Raw genomic sequence first — 22,395 nt, 5'->3', positions numbered from 1 at the left:
TATTTGTTTTACGTCACGAGAGAGTATTTCAAAGGAGAGAATTTTGGCATTTGGAAAATAGGTATTGTAAAACTGATAGAAGAGAATAGAGTTGAAGAAGCCATAACCAGGACAGAAAATTTAATAGGAATGGCAGGAAAATGTATGGGGCTAATAAAAATGAATGATTCAAGATATGGGAGGAGGAGATCGTTTACAATAGCGCAAGGGAGAGGAAGATACATAGGTATTGTTGGAGAGAAGAATTAGGGAATGAATTCAGAGAGTATTTCAAAGGAGAGAATTTTGGCATTTGGAAAATAGGTATTGTAAAACTGATGGAAGAGAATAGAGTTGAAGAAGCCATAACCAGGACAGAAAATTTAATAGGAATGGCAGGAAAATGTATGGAGCTAAATCTATAGGTAAAACACAGATAAAATGTGGATGGTATAATACAGAATGTGCAAAGAAAAAGTCACTAGTTATGAAGGCACTTAGGAGATACAGGGTGGATGGTGATCAAGTAGCTAGATACAAATTTTGTAAAAAAAAAAAAAAAAAAGGAAAATACAGAGAATTGTTAAGAAAGACGAAGTCGGAATGGTAACAAAAGGTGGCCGCAGACATAAATAAAAAGTTTAAGGACAATGATAGCAGGAAAGTATGGGATAAAATAAATCAGATAACCAAGAAGACATCTGGTTCTGGGGGTACCAATATAAGTCATAGTTAAACTGCCATTTCTTCCATGGCTCAAAGCGGAACACACTGATTCTGACAGCCTACACATAAACGAAAAGTCAAATTTTGACACAGCTATTTTTTACATGTTAAAGTTGGTATTGCAATATTTCTCCACTACACATTTTAAGATAAAATTACAATAATACAATACCTTCCCTTGCGATACATTCCAGTGTTACTCGTACTTCTCAGAGGAAATAATTAGCTGTAACAACTGTGGTGATGATTTCAAAAAATTATGAAACTCTAAACAATTCTGAAAAAAGTTAAACTTGATCATTAATAAAGCCTTAAGAGTAGAAAGTTTCAGGTGATATTTTTCAGATGTCCACAGTTTGTTCATTTGAGAGAAAACTCTTTCAATTGAAGCATTAGTTCCGGGAAGAGAAAAAATATACTGTGCCACTATTGAGAGTTGACTGTAACTTATATTGTTTTCCTTGAAGCGAAGAAAAACCTCTTGACCTTTTGTCTACTGAAACTTATGCATCATTCCAATTGGATATTTTCTCTGCAGTGGCATATTTGGTTAAGCAGGAAATTTGATCAAATATTTCAGTCATCCCCACTGTCAAAAATCCCTTACTTGGCACAAAATCACAACATTTTTTCCACATCAGACCATGCAGGAACAGTTTTTAGTGATGCCCATTGAAAATTGTTCATGTCTTTAAAATGACCAGACTATTGGTCTACCTAAATACTCTATAGAGGTCTTATAAAGTTTTCCTGCCACTTCTTCAACATTCTTCCTACTTGCTAATCCTTCATCTACAAGTGCACCAACAAGAACTCTTACCTTATGTGGTAAAAAGTTATGAGACAACTTATCTGAAAGATGGTCTTTTAGCTCACAGATGGCTTCCACAACCTGTGTTGCAGAAATTAGCTCACCTTCAATTTTCAATACTACTTTGTGGAAAGAACTGGCTTGTGTGAAGACAAAATTTAACCACACCTCTGAAATAGGATCTTCAAAAAAATGTCACAAGGAAACCGGGCATCTTGTTTGACTTAAGAAGTATGATTTCAGTCCTTGGTACATGTCAAGCATTCTCTTCACTGCCGGCATGAGTGATAACCACCTTGTTTTGCTATACCCAAGAACTTGTTTATACTCAATTGCCACAAAATCACAGAACTCTTTCAACTGTTCAACTCTGACTGTGTAGATATAAAAATGAGAGTACACCTTAACAATTATGTTCTCTACATCAATAGCTAAACAATCACAAGAAGACTGTATTGCATTATGTATAATATGAACACCATATCCTTTACCAATTAAGTCCCTACCCAAAAACTGTTCAGTTTCCTGAAAGTATTGTTAAGTCCTTTCCTTGCTGACCCTCCAAAATTACTGTTTGTATTAACACCACAACACCGATGATTTTACTTGCAATATAATTTTTTTACTAGTCCCTACTTCTTCCAAGTGTTTCAGAACAATGTCTGATGTTTCACCAGGTTGAGATTGAAGGTCCAGCAGTTTCACTTAAACACCGTCATAGGGGTCATAAAACCGAATAACAACCGGGAACACTTTAACATTTCCGTGGTTTGAGGCATCCGCTAGCAGTGTAAAGCAATGTGCCACACAAACAGGTCTTATGGTGACGATGGGAGAGGAAGGAGTTAGGAGTGGGAAGGAAGCGGCCGTGGCCTCAATTAGGTACAGCCCCAGCATTTGCCTGGTGTGAAAATGGGAAACCATGGAAAACCATCTTAAGGCTGCCGACAGTGGGGTTCAAATCCACTATCTCCCGAATACTGGATACTGGCCGTAATTAAGTGACTGCAGCTATCAAGCTCGGTGAATTGTTGTTTGACTTGTTGCACAGATAAGGGGGCAAACACTTTAGTAATTACCCATTCACATTTTGTCCGTGCACATCTGAATTTGGGCTCGAAGCATGTTTGGAGAAGTTTCGAAGCGCAGTCACATGAGCGAAAGCTTTGATTTTGTTTAGCTGTATGGTAAGCCCAGGCTCCTTCAGTAGCTGCGATTTCCAAGTCCTTGGACGTAGGTGTTGCACTCTTGAAAAAACTCGTCAATGCTTTGCTTGAACTTGCAGTACTTTCAGCAGATTTATACTTGGTAGATTGCAAATGTTTGGTTATATCATGTCCACCCCTATGTGCAACGCTAAATGCCACCTCACAAAGACTGACATCGAACATCACTGTCGGATATTGTTCTCTTAATAAATGGGAATTTATTTTGCAAATCTGTATTAAATATGCATTTGCGTTTAGGCATTGTGCAATCACAGAAAAGAAACCAAATGTTCCAAACCACACCACATCAAGCCAGGAAGCAGGAACTATTGTGAAGTCTGAACGAGAAACAGAAGTTCGGAATTTTCGAGTATTGATATCGTGAATAATGAATCGATATAGATAAACGACTTTTTACCAGTTTCTACTGAAGTGCAATGTTTTAAATTTTCAATCTGCAAAGTGGGACATTTAAGTGTCCCCACTGTTTTCAAGGGGACAGCGGGACATAATGCCTAAAAGTGGAACTGTCCCGCCGAATCTGGGACGTCTGGTCAGTTTAGTCATAGTACACGAGTCCATTATTTTGAGAAATCTATATATATAAAATAAGAGTTTTGTCTGTACATTGCTCAGAATTTGAAAATAATGGCATTTCTGTATCGGTCATGTCCATAGTAACAAGAAAATGCACTTTTTACTTTTCCGTAATTTCTGTCTGTCTGTCTGTCTGTCTGTCTGTATGTATGTACACGCATCACGAGAAAACGGTTGAAGAGAATTTAATGAAAATCAGTATGTGAAGTCAGGGGATGAGCCTCTACAATCTAGGCTATAAATCATTTTACTCACGCTGAGTGAAATGGTAGTTTAGGGGAAGGCCTAAAATTGAATTCTCAACTATTTATGTTATTAGTGGTCTAATGAAAATCGGTATGTGAAGTCGGGGGATGAGCCGCTACAATCTAGGCTATAAATCATTTTACTCACGCTGAGTGAAATGGTAGTTTAGGGGAAGGCCTAAAATTGAATTCTCAACTTTATGTTATTAGTGGTCGTATTTTAAAGAAAATGGTATGCAAAATTGGGGAATAAATTGCTACAATGTAGGCTATCAATAATTGTATTCACGCTGAGAAAAATGGTAGTTTAGGGGAAGGCCTAAAATTTAACTTCTCAAATATTGTTGTTATTAGTAGTCCTATCTTGATGATAATCGGTATGCAAAGTCAGGAAATAAGTCGCTATAGTCTAGGCTGTAAATTATTTTATTCACCCTGAGTGAAATGGTAGTTTAAGGGAAGGCCTAAAATGTAATTCTCAAATATTTCTTATTAGAAGTGTAGTCAATGAATGCTAGACAATTAAGGTTAGTATTAAATTTCCTATTATTCATGTCTTATACATTGTTACCGTACTGGCTATGATCACCAAGATATTAATGAATTTGGATTTTTGTTGCTAAGTCCATATCAGCGGCGAGTAACGAGAAAATCGGTAAACAGTATTTAATGAAAATCGGTATGTAAAGTCGGAGAATAAGAAACTACAGTTTACGGTATAAAATATTTTATAAATCAGAGAGTCGAAAGAAAACTAAATGTGTAGGCCTACAATACAGAAAGCTCATAACATAGATCAACAATAACATTACATTCACCATTGTTTGTCGTGATGTGCTTTGTGTCTTCTGTTGCCCCTTATCTCCGGTAGATAGGATTACTGCTGCGTACAGAGTATTTTTCATTTGATTTCCGTCGCACCGACATAGATAGGTTTTAGGCGATGATGGGATAGGAAAGGGCTAGGAGTGCCTTAGGCCTTAATTAAGGTACAGGCCCAGCATTTGACTGGTGTGAATGTGGGAAACCACGGAATACCATCTTCAGCGCTGCCGACAATGGGGTTCGAATCTACTATCTCTCGGATGCAAGCCCACAGCTGCGCACCGCTAACCACACGGTCAACTCGCCCAGTCGGACAGAGTGTAACAGCCTGCCTGAATAATGATGGGAAGTAGCTGGTGAGTTAGATAACTTTCTTCTTTAGCATGCCATTTCCCTGGTTTATAAATTTTCTGATACTACTGGTACGTAACACACTGGATCAGCATAGCATTGGGGGTATTCAATCCCTACTCTGAGGCACTGATTGGAATGAACAGTGTGCATATTTAACGGAATAATGACAGATGAGTGTTCATGGCAATCTGCGGCCTGGTCATTCCAGCTCTGGAACTTTGGACTATTAGATTGGCACCGCAATCTAACCGCAGCACTGTTCGTTAAAAGTGATAAAACGTGCGGCTTTCCATTTGATCAAGTATTTTATATGATAGCATTGCTTTCAATCGCTATATTCATACTTACGTTTTTGTAAAGACCTAAGTTGATTTCAGTTAGGAAAACCACACAGTCAGTCTTTCTGAGAATCCCGTAGCGAAGCACGGGTACAGCAGCTAGTTATTGAATAAAGAAGACAAATGGAGAGCTCATCATGAGGGGATTATTGTTTTGGGAGGTTTGATTGAGTGTCACTCTGCCTGAATTAGATGAAGCTATTTTGATTCAGGAGATAAGGAACCTGTTACAAGGGGCCAGAAAGGGAAAATCAAGAGCTATTTCGGGTATCACGTATGAATTCTGGAAAGAGGTGGGAGAGTGAAACATCACGTTGGAAATTTTGACAAGGATATTCAATAAAATCTTCGAGAAAGGGGTATTCCCGAATACTTGGAAAGAGGCGGATAATATGCCCTATATACAAAAATAAAGGGGACAGATTAAATTTGGGCAACTATAGGAGAATTACTTTATTAGATACATTGGGGAAAGTATATACTGGTATACTAGAAAAAAGTATAAGGAACTGAGCAGAGACACATTCAATGCATGCTAATATTTCAGGATGAACCAAGTCTCGTCTTTCGTGCCTCAGACAACTGAAGTGGGAAGAGGGAGTTTTGTAACCATGTATCTACGTAACATACCTTTTTGACCCACAGGTATGGAACATTATAGAGTTAAATCTATATATATAAAATAAGAGTTTTGTCTGTACATTGCTCAGAATTTGAAAATAATGGTATTTCTGTATCGGTCATGTCCATAGCAACAAGAAAATGCACTTTTTACTTTTCCGTGATGTCTGTCTGTCTGTATGTATGTACACGCATCACGAGAAAACGGTTGAAGAGATTTTAATGAAAATCGGTATGTGAAGTCGGGGGATGAGCCTCTACCATCTAGGCTATAAATCATTTTGCTCACGCTGAGTGAAATGGTAGTTTAGGGGAAGGCCTAAAATTGAATTCTCAACTATTTATGTTATTAGTGGTCTAATGAAAATCGGTATGTGAAGTCGGGGGATGAGCCTCTACAATCTAGGCTATAAATCATTTTACTCACGCTGAGTGAATGGTAGTTTAGGGGAAGGCCTAAAATTGAATTCTCAACTTTTTATGTTATTAGTGGTCTTATTTTAAAGAAAATGGTATGCAAAATTGGGGAATAAGTTGCTACAATCTAGGCTATCAATAATTGTATTCACGCTGAGGAAATGGTAGTTTAGGGGAAGGCCTAACATTCTCAAATATTGTTGTTATTAGTATTCCTATCTTGATGAAAATCGGTATGCAAAGTCAGGAATAAGTCGCTATAGTCTAGGCTGTAAATTATTTTATTCAAGCTGAGTGAAATGGTAGTTTAGGGGAAGGCCTAAAATGTAATTCTGAAATATTTCTTATTAGAGGTGTAATCGATGAATGCTACATAACTAAGGTTATATAGTATCAAATTTCCTATTATTCATGTCTTATACATTGTTACCGTACTGGCTATGATCACAAAGATATTCATGAATTTGGATTTTTGTTACTAAGTCCATATCAGCGCCGAGTAACGAGAAAATGGGTAAACAGCATTTAATGAAAATCGGTATGTAAAGTCGGAGAATAAGAACTACAATTTATGGTTTACAAATCACAGAGTCGAAAGAAAACTAAATGTGAAGGCCTACAATATAGAAAGCTCATAACATTGATCAACAATAACATTACATTGACCATTGTTTGTCGTGATGTGCTTTGTGTCTTCTGTTGCCCCTCATCTCCGGTAGATAGGATTACTGCTGCGTACAGAGTATTTTTATTTGATTTACGTTACGCCGACATAGATAGGTTTTATGGCGACGATGGGATAGGAAAGGGCTAGGAGTGTCTTAGGCCTTAATTAAGGTACAGGCCCAGCATTTGACTGGTGTGAAAGTGGGAAGCTACGGAATACCCTCTTCAGCGCTGCCGACAATGGGGTTCGAATCCACTATCTCTCGGATGCAAGCTCACAGCTGCGCACCGCTAACCACACGGTCAACTCGCCCAGTCGTACAGAGTGTAACAGCCTGTCTGAATATTGATGGGAAGTAGCTGGGGAGTTAGATAACTTTCTTCTTTAGCATGCCATTCCCCTGGTTTATAATTTTTCTGATACAACTGGTACGTAACACAGTGGATCATCATAGCATTCGGGCTATTCAATCCCTACTCTGAGGCACTGATTGGAATGAACAGTGTGCATATTTAGCGGAATAATGGCAGATGAGTGTTCATGGCAATCTGCGGCCTGGTCATCCCAGCTCTAGAACTTTGGACTATTAGATTGGCACCGCAATCTAACCGCAGCTCTGTTCGTTAAAAGTAATAAAACGTGCGGCTTTCCATTTGATCGAGTATTTTATATGATAGCATTCATACTACATTCATACGTTTTTGTAATGACCTATGTTGATTTCAGGTTAGGAAAACCACAAAGTCAGTCTTTCTGAGAATCCCGTAGCGAAGCACGGGTACATCAGCTAGTTCAGTAATAAGTAAGGGCGACAATGATTATAATTTTAGTAGACTATCATGTTCCGTTTTTGTATATGTTCAGTTTTGTTAATGTTCTTTACATATTGTATATTTGCTAATTAGTATTTCAGTTCATTGATATGTACTCTGTATTGTATTCCTTCCAATCAGGTTGTTTGTTTGTCTGCCTGTTTGTTAGTTTGTTTTGGCTGAAACAGGTAGGCCTACATGCCTAATTGCCAATATACTGTGGTATATTAATTGCATTCATTCCCAAGTTGGTGGTTATCCGTGACTGGGGGAGAGGATTTTTCTTAGTTATTTTATTGATTGATTAAATTAACTAATTAATTAATTAATTCATCCATTCATTCATTAAACTCTCTCCCAAGTTGGTGGTTATCTGGGACTGGGAGAGAAGATTTTTCTTAGATATTTTATTAATTGAATGATTAATTGAATTAAGTACCGGTAACTAATTCATTAATTAATTCATTCATTCAAGTCATTCTAATTGATGTAATTGTAGGATAACGAAGTACGGTACCGGTATGTGTAACAGTACATGCAATACATTCTGAATTCTATTAAGAAAATATGTATGAAGCAAGTTCTAATTGTTTTAAAAACTGAATTTACGACAAAATTACAGAACGATGTAGTGTACACTTTCGCTGGAAAAGCACAAGACGTGTAATGCAAAGTTCATGCTGTTTTAGAGTGGATATTTTCATTACACTCACATTGGTTGCCTTTTTAGCTACGGCACCGGTACCATTACCGCATCAGCACAGAATTTAAATTTATGATAAAACAGTTTCCTATGAAGATTGCTGCATTTGCAATATTCTACAAAAACATCGCGATAACTTTAGCTTGTATTTATAACAATCTTTGCTCTCATTGTTCAGCTAAAATTCCGTGATCAGCAGACTGATTAACTTGTAGGCTAAACCTAAAAACCTGCCCTTAATCGTCCCTAATAAGATTGCCTCCCACCCCACTTTCCATCAATATCACACCTGCCCCTCTTTCCATGCCATCGAGAACGAGAACATTCCAGATATTAAGGTAGGGCCTAGTTTAGAATGAAGCAGGACAACAGCGTAGTGATTAAACTTGTGGTGTTCCCCGAGATAAGTCGATCCGATTTAGAGAAGCCAGGTAAACTGTAATAATTTGTCATTGCGTTCTTTTTTTTGGCATCAGTACGTAGTTTTATCCAAGTTTCCATGGAAACTGTGAAAATCAATATCGTTGTAGGCGTACCTATAAGTTGTACGAGTGTGAAGTAGAGCGAAACCTTCGCATGTTGATGGGATTGTCGCACGTTTTCTACAGTCATTCAACTTTAGATTCTTGCTTCAGAGGTTGTGAAACTACATCGCGTCTGTCGCACTACACTTGCAAGAAAGTGTCGCTCTAGTTTCTTGGTGCAACATACGAAATCTCGCAGTCCCTGACCTTCCTCTCTCTTATTAGCGTTTAGGTGTGTTCGTCGGATTTGACGTTTAAAAAGCTGGTAGGTCAGCTTGCTTCGCTCTTTGCTTTATTTAAGTGCAATAATTTGGAGATAAATACAGATAGGTAAGTGGGTTATTTCTGTTCGTAAAATGTTGAGCGGCGATGGAAAATTGGTCTTTAAACATTTCATGAATTCTATTTCGGTAATATTGTCGATGTAGCGTGCTCGATACCGTACTGGTTATGTTTGCATTCTGACGTACCGGTACTCAAGTAACACCGAACTTTCGTGTTATTTATTTATATGCTTTTCCACTTTACCTTCTATTGTTCTATTTTATCTTCCATTGTTCGTCGACGCGTGATTTGAAGTAGGTACCGTACTTGGTGTCGACTGTACCGTACCATACAGTCGTGTTTACATGTCATTCAAGGCGTGAAAGGCGTGCCGGTAAGTGAGAACATTCTAATTTTCAAGAAAACAGGCACCTTAGTGCTGATATTCTCTTTTTGTTAATTTGAAATGACGCGAAATTCCTGTTTCTGATAACGAAATGAAGGAATTTGTATGAGACAGCCTCTGCTTCTCTACAGAAGGGCACTATATTGACAGTTGTTATTCTGATGCCTAGCTAGTACCATTAAAGATTATTTAAAATGATTATTGTTTCCGTGATGGACAACAGGTACAGTACATTAAATCTGGTACTGGTAACTGTATTTTATACATTATTGGCACAGGAGGAAATCGTACTTCCAGAGCTCACTTAATTATTCCTTTTGAAAATATTAAAAACAATGAGAAGTTAACTAGGCCTATTGGTTATCATGAAACATGTCCAAAACTATAGTCTTGCTTCCTCTAAATGGTTAAAGAAGCTTTCAGTGAGATGATCAAAGCCTCCTCGATTAGTGTGTTGTTGAGACTAAACCGTTAACATTATTGGATGAAATGACAAGGTATAATTCATATTTATCCAAACTTGAGACCAATGCACCTTAAAGTGAGGTATTGCAGTGTGGTAGATGCTTTGTTTTATTGTAGACGCCCCCTAATTCTTCAACAAGGGGGTCTGTTCTTTGGCATTATCCATCCCTTGCTGTTTCTGAATTCTTAATTCATAAAGTATAGCCTAGCTTTTTCTTTCCAAGAAGTCATGGTCTCCTCAAACCCTACCAACAGGACTGTGACAGTCGGTGAATATACTGACCGGTACCTGGTAGGCTATCATGATGATTTTCATCTAGTGGACATGTTCCTAAGTTGGTCAAAGGTTAATTTTCTCTCTGAAATGGTGTTTGTATTAGACACCAACTTGAGGTCTGCCTAAAGGATGCTGCAAGGCCAATTTTGACTGCCTTCCTCCATTCACAGCTCGTCCAACTAACAGGCTTATTTAATCTTGAATTGCCTAATATATACTTTCTAGACATGACGTGCTGTCCTTTTACAATCCTTTGTCCACTGAATAAAAACAAGAATGTAATATATTGCATTCTTTAATACCGGTACTCATATCATAAATTCTAATTCTTGCTCAAACTGCTGCATGTAAATACACAAATAGGCTACACACTAACATAAAGTAATATTTAGTTCTTAATTGTCAATAAGGATACAAAATTATATAGGTTAAGTAAATTAATTTTAGTGATATTTAGAAATATATTTAACTAATGATTATATGTACACTACAGTATTCACAATACGGTATTCTATAAATGGTTTAACAGTGTTGTATAACATGGTTTGGCATAGTAGCTGGCTTCATAGCCTGAGCCCTGCCATATAAGAAAGACAAACTAAACTAAGATAGACATATCACTGAGAAGCAATAAACAGTGAATTAAATTAGTAAAATACATATTCAGTGATGAAACTAAATAAAAATTTAACTTGACACCAACATGAGGGAGCCTGGTTTTCTGAAGAGCTGGCTGACATTCAGGTCCTCAGTTTGCCTGGAAAGTCATTGAACTTGAACCCCAGGGAGAATATGTTGGTTGAATTAAAGAATTGCTAGGTATTTGTTACAAGAATTCCCATGGACAGCAAACTTGCTTTAGGATTGTCTACTTTGTGCAAGGGATGCCCTCTGTAGGTGTCTATCGTAAGAGGTGACTCTAAGGGGCCACAGGGACTCTTAACTTGAGAGCGTGGGTTGGCAACCACGGGGTCCTTAGCAGAGACCTGGCATTGCTTCCTCTTACTTGTGCCAGGCTCTTCGCTTTCATTTATTCTATTCTGACCTCCCTTGGTTAACTCTTGTTCTTTTCCAACCCCAACGGTAGACGTCGAGGCCTAGGGATCTCATTTTCACACCAGTCATGGCCCTTGTTTCTTTGGTAGATACCTTCATTTTTTAAATATTGGACTTCTTCCATTTTTTCCTCTTAGTGATAGTGTGGTTGGCATCTTAAAATCACCACCTTTATGCAAGGGAAAAGTTAGCAACAAACAAACAAGGCTTGTTAATTTTGATTTGATATAACACACTACTCATCATAGGAAAAGAGTCTTCTGTGCTCTAGCCCATGGATTGATAGCAACCATTTTCCAGGCTAATAATATTTGAATCAAAGTTTAAACACCATAAGCATTGAGCGAGTTGGCTGTGTGGTTTGGGTCATGTTGCTGTGAGCTTACATTCAGGAGATAGTGGGTTTGAACCTGTCTGTCTGTGTTGGTGCAATGTAAAGCAAATAGCAAACTAACACCAGAAGAAATTGTACCTGTGAAAGTATGTGACCAGTGTGCTGTTAAGCCAGGAAAGACGGGAATCTCTTTGTTGATACACTGATTTCAAAGACTCTTACACACAGATATATTTTCTGTAATCTATTTTTAATCTATCAACATATTTTCACTGACATGTGGAACTCGTAAACATTCTAGGATGTTGCTAATGATAATTTTTTGTGATCATAATTTTTTTTAGTCATATAACTGAATAAAAATGTTAAGGAAATGCTTAAACTTTTTAATTATTCATTAGCTGGTGATTCTCACTTAAATGGTTTCCTAGTGGGAGTCCAACTTCTCCTTGTCAACTCAGATGTAAATACCAGGATGGTACCTAATATACTGGCCATGGCCTCTAATACTAGATTGGACTAATAACAAACTTGCAAATCAGCAATGACATTAGCGATCCAGGTTATTAGATTTGACACATACTATAGGCCTACTATATACAGAGCTGCTGATCATATAGTAGCCTCTGGGGCTCTCTACTTGGGAGCATGGGTTGGCGACCACAGGGCCCTTAGCTGAGGACTGCTTCAAGTTCCACCAGGCTCCTTTCTTTCATCTATTCTATTGGATTTTCCTTGGTCAGCTCTTGTTCTTTTCTGACCCCAACAGAATTAGAACATTCAAGGCCTGGGGAGTCCTTCATTTTCACGCCCTTCGTTGCTGTAGTCTATTTTTTTGGACAATCTGATCCCTTTCATTTTTCCCTCTGATTAGTGTTAATAGAGGATGTTTGCCTGATGTACTTCCTCTTAAAACCACCACCATCACCACTTGATCATTTAGTCATACACCTAGAATTGAAAGTTTTTAATATTAACAGAGATGAACTTTTCAAATGGACTGATGAACATGGAAATATTATACAAATTGAAGATTTAGCTTCTTGGATAGGGAGATGTCCTCGCTAATTGAGTGAACGATGAAGAGAAAGCTTAAAACAAAACACTAACTCTATAGCATCTTTGTAGTTCTTCATTTGGACTGTAGTATGAGTGTGAAAGCTGGACAGCTGGGGGTAAAGGAGGGGGCTCGACTAGAGGCAAAGATGTGGATATGGAGGATCACCAGATCGAGCTGGACAGGTAAGAAATAAAAACCTTCAGTGAAAACTGGACACTTATGAAAGAGATGGAAAGAAGGAAAAGTAAAACTTTGAGGCTACCTGCTGAGAAATGTGAGGTTCCTGAAAAATGTTTTGAAGTGCTGGGAAAGAGACAGAGGAAAACCTAGAAATTGTGTACTTCAAAGACTTGAAGAACATGATGAAATACAGGAACTACAAGGAAGACCTCAACGACACCTATGGCGGAAAAGATGGACTTCGATACGGTATAGATGGCGGAAGTGGCAGCCCAATACTCGGGATTAATAGAGTATGACACCGAGTAACCATCGGTATAAGTGGTTCACCTCTACCAAGTGTCAACGGCCTCTTCGAGGGCGGATAAGCGGAAAGAGGGCAGTGCACCCTGATGTCCTTGGAGTAAGAAATTACTTCTTAAGGCGATTGAACCTAATTGTAGGTCAACGGCATAGGATGTGGAAGGCAACGGGAAACCAACACATTAAAGATCCTTGTGATATCCCAAGAATAGAAAGCATGATGATGTCTTTGAACGTAAAATATTCTGGAATAGCCCCCTATTCGGATCTTCGGAGGGGGATACAGGAGAAGGCAAAGAGCAAGTCCTACAAAGTAGGTACATGGAATGTGAGATCCTTGAAAAAGTGTGGTAAACTGGAGAATGTGAAGAACGAAATGAAGTGACTAGGAATGGATGTTTTGGGAATGAGTGAGGTAAGATGGCCAGATAGCGGAGACTTATGGAGCGGAGATTCCCGAGTTTTGTACTTGGGCTGTTCAGATGGAAAAGGTAGTGTCGCATTTATACTGACAAAGTAGTTAGGACAGTAAGTGTCAGGTATTTGGGCATACAATGAAAGAAATCTGCTCATAAAATTAAAGACAGAACCTAGAGATACAGCTTTAATCCAGGTGTACATGCCCACCTCTGCTTATACAGATGACGATGTGGAGGAAGTGTACGAACAACTGGAAGAAGTGTTACTACAGGTCCAGGATGAAGAAAATCTTATCTTCAGAGATATGAATGTAGTTGTTGGAGAGGGCAGAGAAGATAATATGGTGGGCGATTATGGTCTTGGTTCCAGAAACAAAAGGGGAGAAAAGCTCATAGAATTTTGTCGAAGTCACTCCCTTGTAATTACAAATACTCTCTTCGAACAGCCAAAAAGAAGATATACATGGACAATGCCTGGAAATAGTAGTAGATATCAAATAGACTATATAATAATTAGAGAACGGTATAGAAATCAAGTAAAATCAAGTAAAAGCTATCCTGGGGCTGATATTGACTCCGATCATAACCCCGTGGTAATGACAGGCCAACTGAAACTTAAGAAAAGAAGAATAGAAGGACAGCGAGGCTATCAAAATGTTCAAAGAAGAAACTAATAACAAAATTAATACTGAAGTACTGGCTGGAAGTAGTGCTCAAGAAAAATGGAAAGAAATCAAGAAACAAATAATTGATGCAGCAGAAGATAGTTTTGGAAAAGAAGAGAGGAAAATCTATAAGCCATGGGTTACACCCTACATTTTGGAAATAATGAACATGCGCCAGATGGCCAAAAGGAAAGGAAATCATGAAGAATACAAGAAAATAAGAAATAAAATCCATCGAGAAACTAAAAAAGCAAAGGAAGAGTGGATCGAAGCACAATGTAAACAGATAGATGAAAATATAAGTAAAGGTAACACCGAAAAAGCTTTTACAGAAGTCCAGAGGCAGTTCCAAAGAAAGATAAAGCCCTTGAGTACAATAAAAGGAAGCAATGGAGATGTGATAATAGAGCAGGATAAGATAGCTATAATTTGGAAAGAATACGTAGAAGCCCTGTATGAAGGACAAATAGATGACGATGTAATAGAAAATGAAAGCGAGATAGAACAAGATGATTTGGGACCATGTATACTTAGAGAGGAATTTGATAAAGCTTTGAATGAGCTAAAACAAAGGAAAGCTCCTGGAGTAGACTCATTCCCAGGTGAAATACTACAAGCTCTAGGGGATAAGGCAAAATATTCCTTATATCAACTAGTAAATGAAATTTATACTAGCAGAGAAATACCGGAAGATTTTGAGAAAACTATATTGATACCTATCCCAAAAAGTAATCGTGCAAAGAGATGTCAAGATTATAGGACATTAAGCCTGGTAACACATGCCATTACAAGAATTGTTTACCATCGCATGGAGAAAAGAATAGAAGAAAATCTCTCAGAAGATCAATTCGGGTTTAGAAGAAACAGAGGAACAAGAGAAGCAATTCTGAGCCCTAGAACAATTATTGAACAAACCCTAAGAATCAATAAGAACATCCTAATTGCTTTCAATGATATAGAGAAAGCGTTTGATAATGTTAACTGGAATATTATGTTTAAAGCCCTTAGAAGTCTGAAAGTGGACTACAGAGATCGGAAAATCATCTATCAGCTGTACAAGAACCAGACAGCGCTTATAGGAAAAGAGCAAATCAACGCGAAAATAAGAAAAAGAGTAAGGCAAGGATGTGGTCTGTCGCCCCTATTATTCAATGTGTATTTAGAAGAAGCAATGAAAGAGTTTTCAGCCACCTCCACCCATGGAATAAGAATAAATGGCCAACTATACCAAACAATACGTTTTGCGGATGATATTGCCCTCATAGCTGAAACTGAGAAAGAGATAGACCTCACTAAAGAAACTGAATGATCTACTAAAACTAAAATGTAATATGAAGGTTAACAAAACAAAAACCAAGATTATGAAAAGTACTCCGGATGGAATAACAGGATGTTAATGTTTGGTTGGAAGGAGAAAAATTGACTCAAGTAAATCAGTTCAGTTATTTGGGAAGCATCATTACATCTGATGGGAGGTGTGTAAAGGACATCCGTTCTTGAATAGCCCAGGCTAAAGAAGCTTTCAATAAAAAAGAAGCCTATTGACCTCCAAGGCAATATCACTACCAGTAAGAAAGCATTTCGTTAAGAGCTTGATTTGGAGTATTGCGACCTATGGCTCTGAAACCTGGACTCTATTACAGGCTGATAAGAAAAGAATAAATGCATTTGAAATGTGGTGCTGGCATCGAATGTTACAAATTCCCTGGGCTCACAGGCTAACAAATGAAGTTCTCAAGAGAGCTGAAGAAACAATCAGTCTAGAGAAAATGATCGCGAAAAGATGATGTAGTTGGACAGGTCATTTACTCCGGCATTCGTCATGGTGCACCACACTGCTTGAAGGGAAACTGGAAGGAAAGACTAGAAGAGGACGATCTAGAGCAGGGTTCCTCGATGGCATTAAAGGGCGACGTCCATATCAACTAATCAAGCAGCTGGCTCAGGATAGAAGGTCGTTGGACGATGACAGTCATGCTATCCACCAACCATCAGTTTGAGGAGAATGAGAGACAAGGAAATGAAGAGTGGCAGAGGAAGAATGATTGGAGTGACAAGGCTTTGCCATGATGATGATGATGATGATGATGATGATGGTGGTGGTGATCATAATCTTTGGAGCAGAAAATGTATATTACAGACTGAAAACCATCTATTTATATTTCGGGAAAGAAACAAGCTGCTTACGTATCTAGAAACTATTCTTGATATTACACAATCTATCAAAGAAATTAAGAAACTAAGCAAGATTCCTTTGTACAAATAGTTTAGTTAACAAATAATTGAACTTCAGTATTGAATGTCAAAAAGTGAAAATTTAAAAATGATATAAATGACCTTTGTAAACTTAATTGATCTAAGAAAAACCTTTGAGGTTGATTGTAAACTGCTCTTTGAAACCATAACAAAAAGTGGGACTCGATAGGAAGGACAGATGCTTAATACTAAACTTGTGCAAATCACAGCAAACTGAAATTGAGATGAATGGAACCTAAATTACTGCAAGAATAAGGAAAGGTGTATGACAAGACTGCCCATTACCACAATTTTTTATTTAACATGTTCATAGAGGAGACAATTTCAGTAACAAAAACATGGAATAAATAGAATGCTAACAGTACTGACTTAAGTCTTATAATGGTTACTATTATGATATTTTATTAATGGTAGTACCATATTACAATATGAGGGAAATAAAAAGGCATCTAAAAATGAACCTAAAGTCAAAGGCCATGGTTATCAGTAAAGCCATTCAAAAATATTGGCCTATAATAGATCAGGACTTCAACATTTGTGCAGATGCTCAGGGAAGCATCATTGCCAGACACAACAGAAGTATCCATGAGGTAAAGAATATAATATCTATGGCTAAGAAACCCTTCCAGAGCAAAAAGAATCTGTTAACTAGTAATTACAGAAGTATCTAAATAAGGAAAATATTTGAGAAGTAATTTAGGTATCTCACAATGTGCATAAACCACACATCCCTTGACAGGAATTGCTCAAGCTTGCAAGCTACAATTATGAAGCAAATTCAGAATACAGACTACTAATATGGATACAGCAACCAACACCAGTAAATTAACAGGTCTTAAAAACTCAAATAATTATGATAATATTAACTGCCTACAAATAAATTTACAACACCCGATAGCAGCAACTGATAACTTGATGAATCTGATAGTACATGAAGGATTAGACGTGGTATTTATACGAGAGCCACGAATTATAAACAATAGGCCCATTGGTATTACAAATAGATACAGGAAGTTTGCGGGAAGTGAAGGTTGATGTCGAACAGTAACATTGGCGACAAACCGACGAATAGATGCTCTACTTGTCAATGAATTGACTGACAAAGACACAGTAGTTATAGAATTAACATACAGGAGTTTAAAATTTTATTCTGTTAACATGTATTTTGATGGTCAAGAAGTAATAGAAAGGGACCTTAACAAAATCATCTTGAAGTATACAGGTGGACAAGGGCTACTCATTATAATGGACAGTAATTCCAGATCTACAACATGGCACGATACACTTACCAATGAAAGGGGAAAGAATCTAGAGGATTTCCTCATAATAAATCAGCTGTTTGTACTTACGAAAGCAGTAAATCAACCACTTTCCAAAGTAGTAGAGGGAAAAGTAACGTGGACTTGACCATCAGCAATTATAAACTTCTTAAGGAAATATATAACTGGAGGATAAGCAAATAAGAGAGCTGTTCAGATCACAGAATCTTGCAATTCTCAGTAGCACAAAACTTGTATTATAATTCAATAGAAGCCACATTCACCAATATAAAATATGTAACAAGAGGATCAAGAATTATATCAAGAAATATTAATATACCACAGTTCTGGGGAACTAGACATGAACAACATACTGAAGATCTTGATAATAGACTATCAGTGCACATAAATAATTCTGAAGATATGGAGGACATAGTAAATAAATTTAGCACTGCCCAAGTGAAAGCTTGTATGCAGGCTTTCAAAGTTGGTAGACAATCTGCAAAACTATCGGCCCAAAACACAGAACAGTGCCTTGTTGGAATGAAGAACTTACGATAATGTGGAAGAAAATAAATGCATTTAGAAGAAAATTCCCGAGAACGTTAAATAACAATGTCCTCAGAGATCAGCGCAAAACTGAATACTTTGCTGAAAAAACTAAATACTAAGCAAAAATCAGCTAAGAGCTACTTCAAGGATAGAACGGCATTCATGAATTCCAGTAGTATCAAAGTCGAAACGGTAGTTAATAAAGGATGTCCTCAAGGTTCATGTTGTGGATCGGGGTACTGGAATGTACAGTGTAATGCACTGTTCAGTTTGGAATACGGAAAAAACAACAAAGCTATAGCATTGAAACGTGTTGAAATGTACGTAAATACAAAGCATGTTAAAAGTGTTATTTTAATATCCACCTAGTCAATACATAGAGACCTAGTAAATTAAGAATTAAATCCTATCATAAAAAGTTACAAGGGACATGTTTCCTGAAGCGATGGAAAAATACGAGAATCATACCAATCACAAAACCTGGGAAAGAGAAGTTTCAGGATCCATCTAAATTCCAACCAATAAGCCTGCTAAATGTGGCAGGCAAAGTATTAGAGAAACTTCTAATAAATAGAATTAACCACTACCTCTATACCAGTGAACTACTGAATGAAAATCAGTATAGCTTCATAGCTCAAAAGTGTACTACTGATGCAGCTATGGCACTTAAGGAATTTATAACTGACGTGTTAAAAAATGGTCAAATTACAGTTATTGTTAGTCTTGATGTAAAAGGAGCTTTTGACTTTGCATGGTGGCCATGTGTCCTAAAGGCCCTAAAAGATTTTAAATGCCAGAGAAATTTGTACTACCTTACTAAGAGCTACTTCAAGAATAGAACGGCATTCATGAATTCCAATAGTATCAGTCAAAACTGTAGTTAATAAAGGATGTCCTCAAGGTTCATGTTGTGGACCGGGTTACTGGAATATACAGTGTAATGCACTACTCGGTTTGGAATACGCGAAAAACACCAAAGCTGTAGCGTTTGCTGATGACCTTATAATTGCATTCAGGGCTGAAACTGAAATTTAAGCAGAAAGTATTGTGAATATGGAATTACGGAAAGTTACTAAGTGGTCAATAGACAATGAAACCCGTTTCAATGAAAGTAAGTCAAAAGTTATGTTAATATCAAGAAGCAGCAAAGAAGACAATTGACATCTTTGTGAATTGGAAACGTCTTGAATAAGTAGACAAGAAGGAATATCTAGGAATAACTATAGACTCTCGCTTCAAGTTCAATGACCACATCAATAAAGTCTGTGAAAAATTTATTAAATTAATAAACGCAGCATCAAAATCGGCAAGAATAGGATGGAGTCTAAAACACCAGGCTTTGGAAATAATATATAAAAAAGCAATATTACCAATGCTGATATATGCTGCACCGATCTGGATAAAAAAATGAAATAGCGTATGGCTTTTAGTGCTGGGAGTATCAGAGGAAAAGTTCAGCTCGCCAGATGCAGGTCTTTTGATTTGACTCCCGTAGGCGACCTGTGCGTCGTGATGAGGATGAAATGATGATGAAGACGACATATACACCCAGCCCCCCGTGCCAGCGAAATTAAGCAATTATGGTTAAAATTCCCGACCCTGCCGGGAATAGAACCCGGGACCCCTGTGACCAAAGGCTAGCACGTTAACCATTTAGCCATGGAGCCGGATATCGATCTGGATAGAATCCCTGGAAAAGAAATGCAATCTGATTAAATACATGAGAGTGCAAAGACTTATTCTATTGAGAATAGCAAGATCGTACTGCAATGTATCTCGTGAAGCCCTGTGTATCATCACAAGAATTACTCCTGTAGATATCAAGGCAAGAGAGGTTGTTAGTCTATACAATATCAAATCAGGCAAAACTACTATGAATTATGTCATTGATCACCCAGAAAAACCTATGAGATGGCTCCACCCAGCCAAGTTTCCTGGTATTGAAGACCCAAGAATAGCATTAAATGAATATACCCCATGGAAAATTTACACAGATGGAAGCAAAAGTGAAGGAGTGGGAGCTGGCATAGCTGTATACAGATCTCATGAATTAATAGACCAATTGAAATTTAAACTGCAAGACAACTGTTCAAATAATCAGGCAGAGCAATCGGCCATATTAAAATCCCTGGAATTCTTAGTAAGTACGAGGACAGAGGATGACTAAGATAAGAAAGCAATTATTTACACAGATAGTAAGATAGCATTTGACTCCATTGCAGACTTCAGAAATTGTAACCAACTGATTGAGAAAATAAGAGACTACAGCTACCCAAAAAAGAAATAATTGGAGAATAAAATTTGAATGGGTTAAGGCACATATAGGTGTTGAAGGCAATGAACTGGCTGATAAAATTGCAAAGGAGGCTGCAAAATTAAGTGAAATGTTTTGATAGAATACCCATCTCTACATTAAAGAAAAATCTTAGAAGAATCAATTCATGAGTAGCAGTAAAAATGGGAGCAAACTTCAAAAGGCACACTTACAAAGGAATTCTTTCCAACATTTGCAGGCAGATTAAAATCCGAAATCAACTTAACACCAAATATGACTACAATACTGACTGGACATGGAAATATTGCTTCGTACTTATACACACTTAAAATTATATGTAACTCGGTGTGTTCCTGCAACAGCAACCCTCAGACAATAGTTTATATAATTTTTGTGTGCAGTGTAGTGAAAAATATTAGGCAATTCTTGATAAATAGTGTTAATAGAGATTATAATTGGCCAGTGCAGAAATCTGTGCTATTAAAGTAAAGGAATTTTCCAAATTTGTTAATGCTCTGGACTTTCAAGCTCTCAGGAAAAAGGAAGACTGATATTGATTGATATTGATACGATTAAGTCGTCTAGAAATTAAATTATTCAAATGTAATTTATGTTTGTGCATTTGTAAGAAAATGTGTTGTAAGTGTATGTAGTACTACTCATGTAGTGGAGCATGCAGAGAGTATGTACAGTAAATAAAAAAACAAACCTTCCAGTGCTGGCGCCAAGTGTCTCAGACCCGAAGGTCATTCATTCCTAGTCTGAGTTTAGAGCAGTGGGGGCAAGAACTTGTTCTAGCTTCCTGATTCATCTAGTGTGTCTGTGAACACATGCATGGATGTTCATTTACTGTAAGCTGAGATTTTAGCAGTGCGGGTCTGTCAGACTTGGCGCCAGTGTTGGTGTAACAGCCGGTGTGATTGGAGATTGTGTTCTCTAGCGCAGTTTTTGTATGTAGTGGCTGAATAAACATTCTAAATTGCCAGTTTCTTTGAACAAGATAGTTTTGTGTGTGTCTTTGCTATGTTTCTGTGAAAATGTGACTGATAACTGCATGGGCAGTCCGTAATTGTGTTAATTCATTCATAATTCAAAGTTCAGACTATGGCTTACGAACAAGAACAAAAGCTATTACAAGCTTTATTGGAGGACCTTATAAACACTGATAATGAAGAGGAACAGTTTGACGATACTACAGATGAAGAAGAAAAAGATCTGGATGTAGTTGAAGAATGGAATGAAAATATGGATACAGAACAGGAAGGAGATGTGAGTGATGACGAAGACATTGTAGTTCCTATCAAAAGAGCTAGAATTCCTCGCTTCAAAGGAAAAGATGGTACCATCTGGAGATAGCATTGCCCAAGAACTGCCGTACGGATGCAAAACTCAAATATTGTTCATTTACCGGGAGTGAAACTGTACGCTAAAGAAGCAAAATTTCCTCTTGAGCATTGGTCTCTTATTTTCAATGATTTATTGAATATTATTGTTGAAAACTCTAATCTATATATAACGAAATGTTCAGTAAACCTCACGAGAGAGATCAGCCAGGCCAACAGATGCCATAGAAATCAAAGCACTTATTGGACTATACCTCGCTGGGTGTCTTAAAAGTAGCTGTTTAAACACAGATGAACTGTGGATACACATGGATGTGGAGTAGAGATGTTCTGGTTGACGATGTCTAAAGATCACTTATTTTTGTTGCGTCATCTACATTTCGACAACACTGACACCAGAGAAGAAAGAAGGCTAACAGATAAATTTGCTCCAGTATGATAGCTGTTTCAAGAT

At 37.5% G+C, this 22,395-nt stretch overlaps 1 protein-coding gene across 4 annotated transcripts in view; it reads left to right on the top strand.

Moving 5' to 3' along the window:
• Inos (Inositol-3-phosphate synthase) overlaps positions 1-22,395 on the top strand; it is a 91,015-nt gene that overhangs the window by 6,039 nt on the left and 62,581 nt on the right. Inside the window, exon 1 of one of the 4 annotated variants that reach the window (XM_067136370.2) lies at positions 8,716-8,734. The exons of the other annotated variants lie outside the window; for them this stretch is intronic. The gene's annotated coding sequence lies outside the window, so the exon portion shown is untranslated. Of the gene's footprint in view, positions 1-8,715; positions 8,735-22,395 lie in introns of those variants that run through there. 4 annotated transcript variants of the gene reach the window in all.

The sequence above is a fragment of the Anabrus simplex genome, chromosome 1 (genome assembly GCF_040414725.1).
Source record: "Anabrus simplex isolate iqAnaSimp1 chromosome 1, ASM4041472v1, whole genome shotgun sequence".
Classification (NCBI taxonomy): domain Eukaryota; kingdom Metazoa; phylum Arthropoda; class Insecta; order Orthoptera; family Tettigoniidae; genus Anabrus; species Anabrus simplex.
Note: the sequence above shows the minus strand (reverse complement) of the source record. Positions and strands in the feature narration are given on the sequence as shown.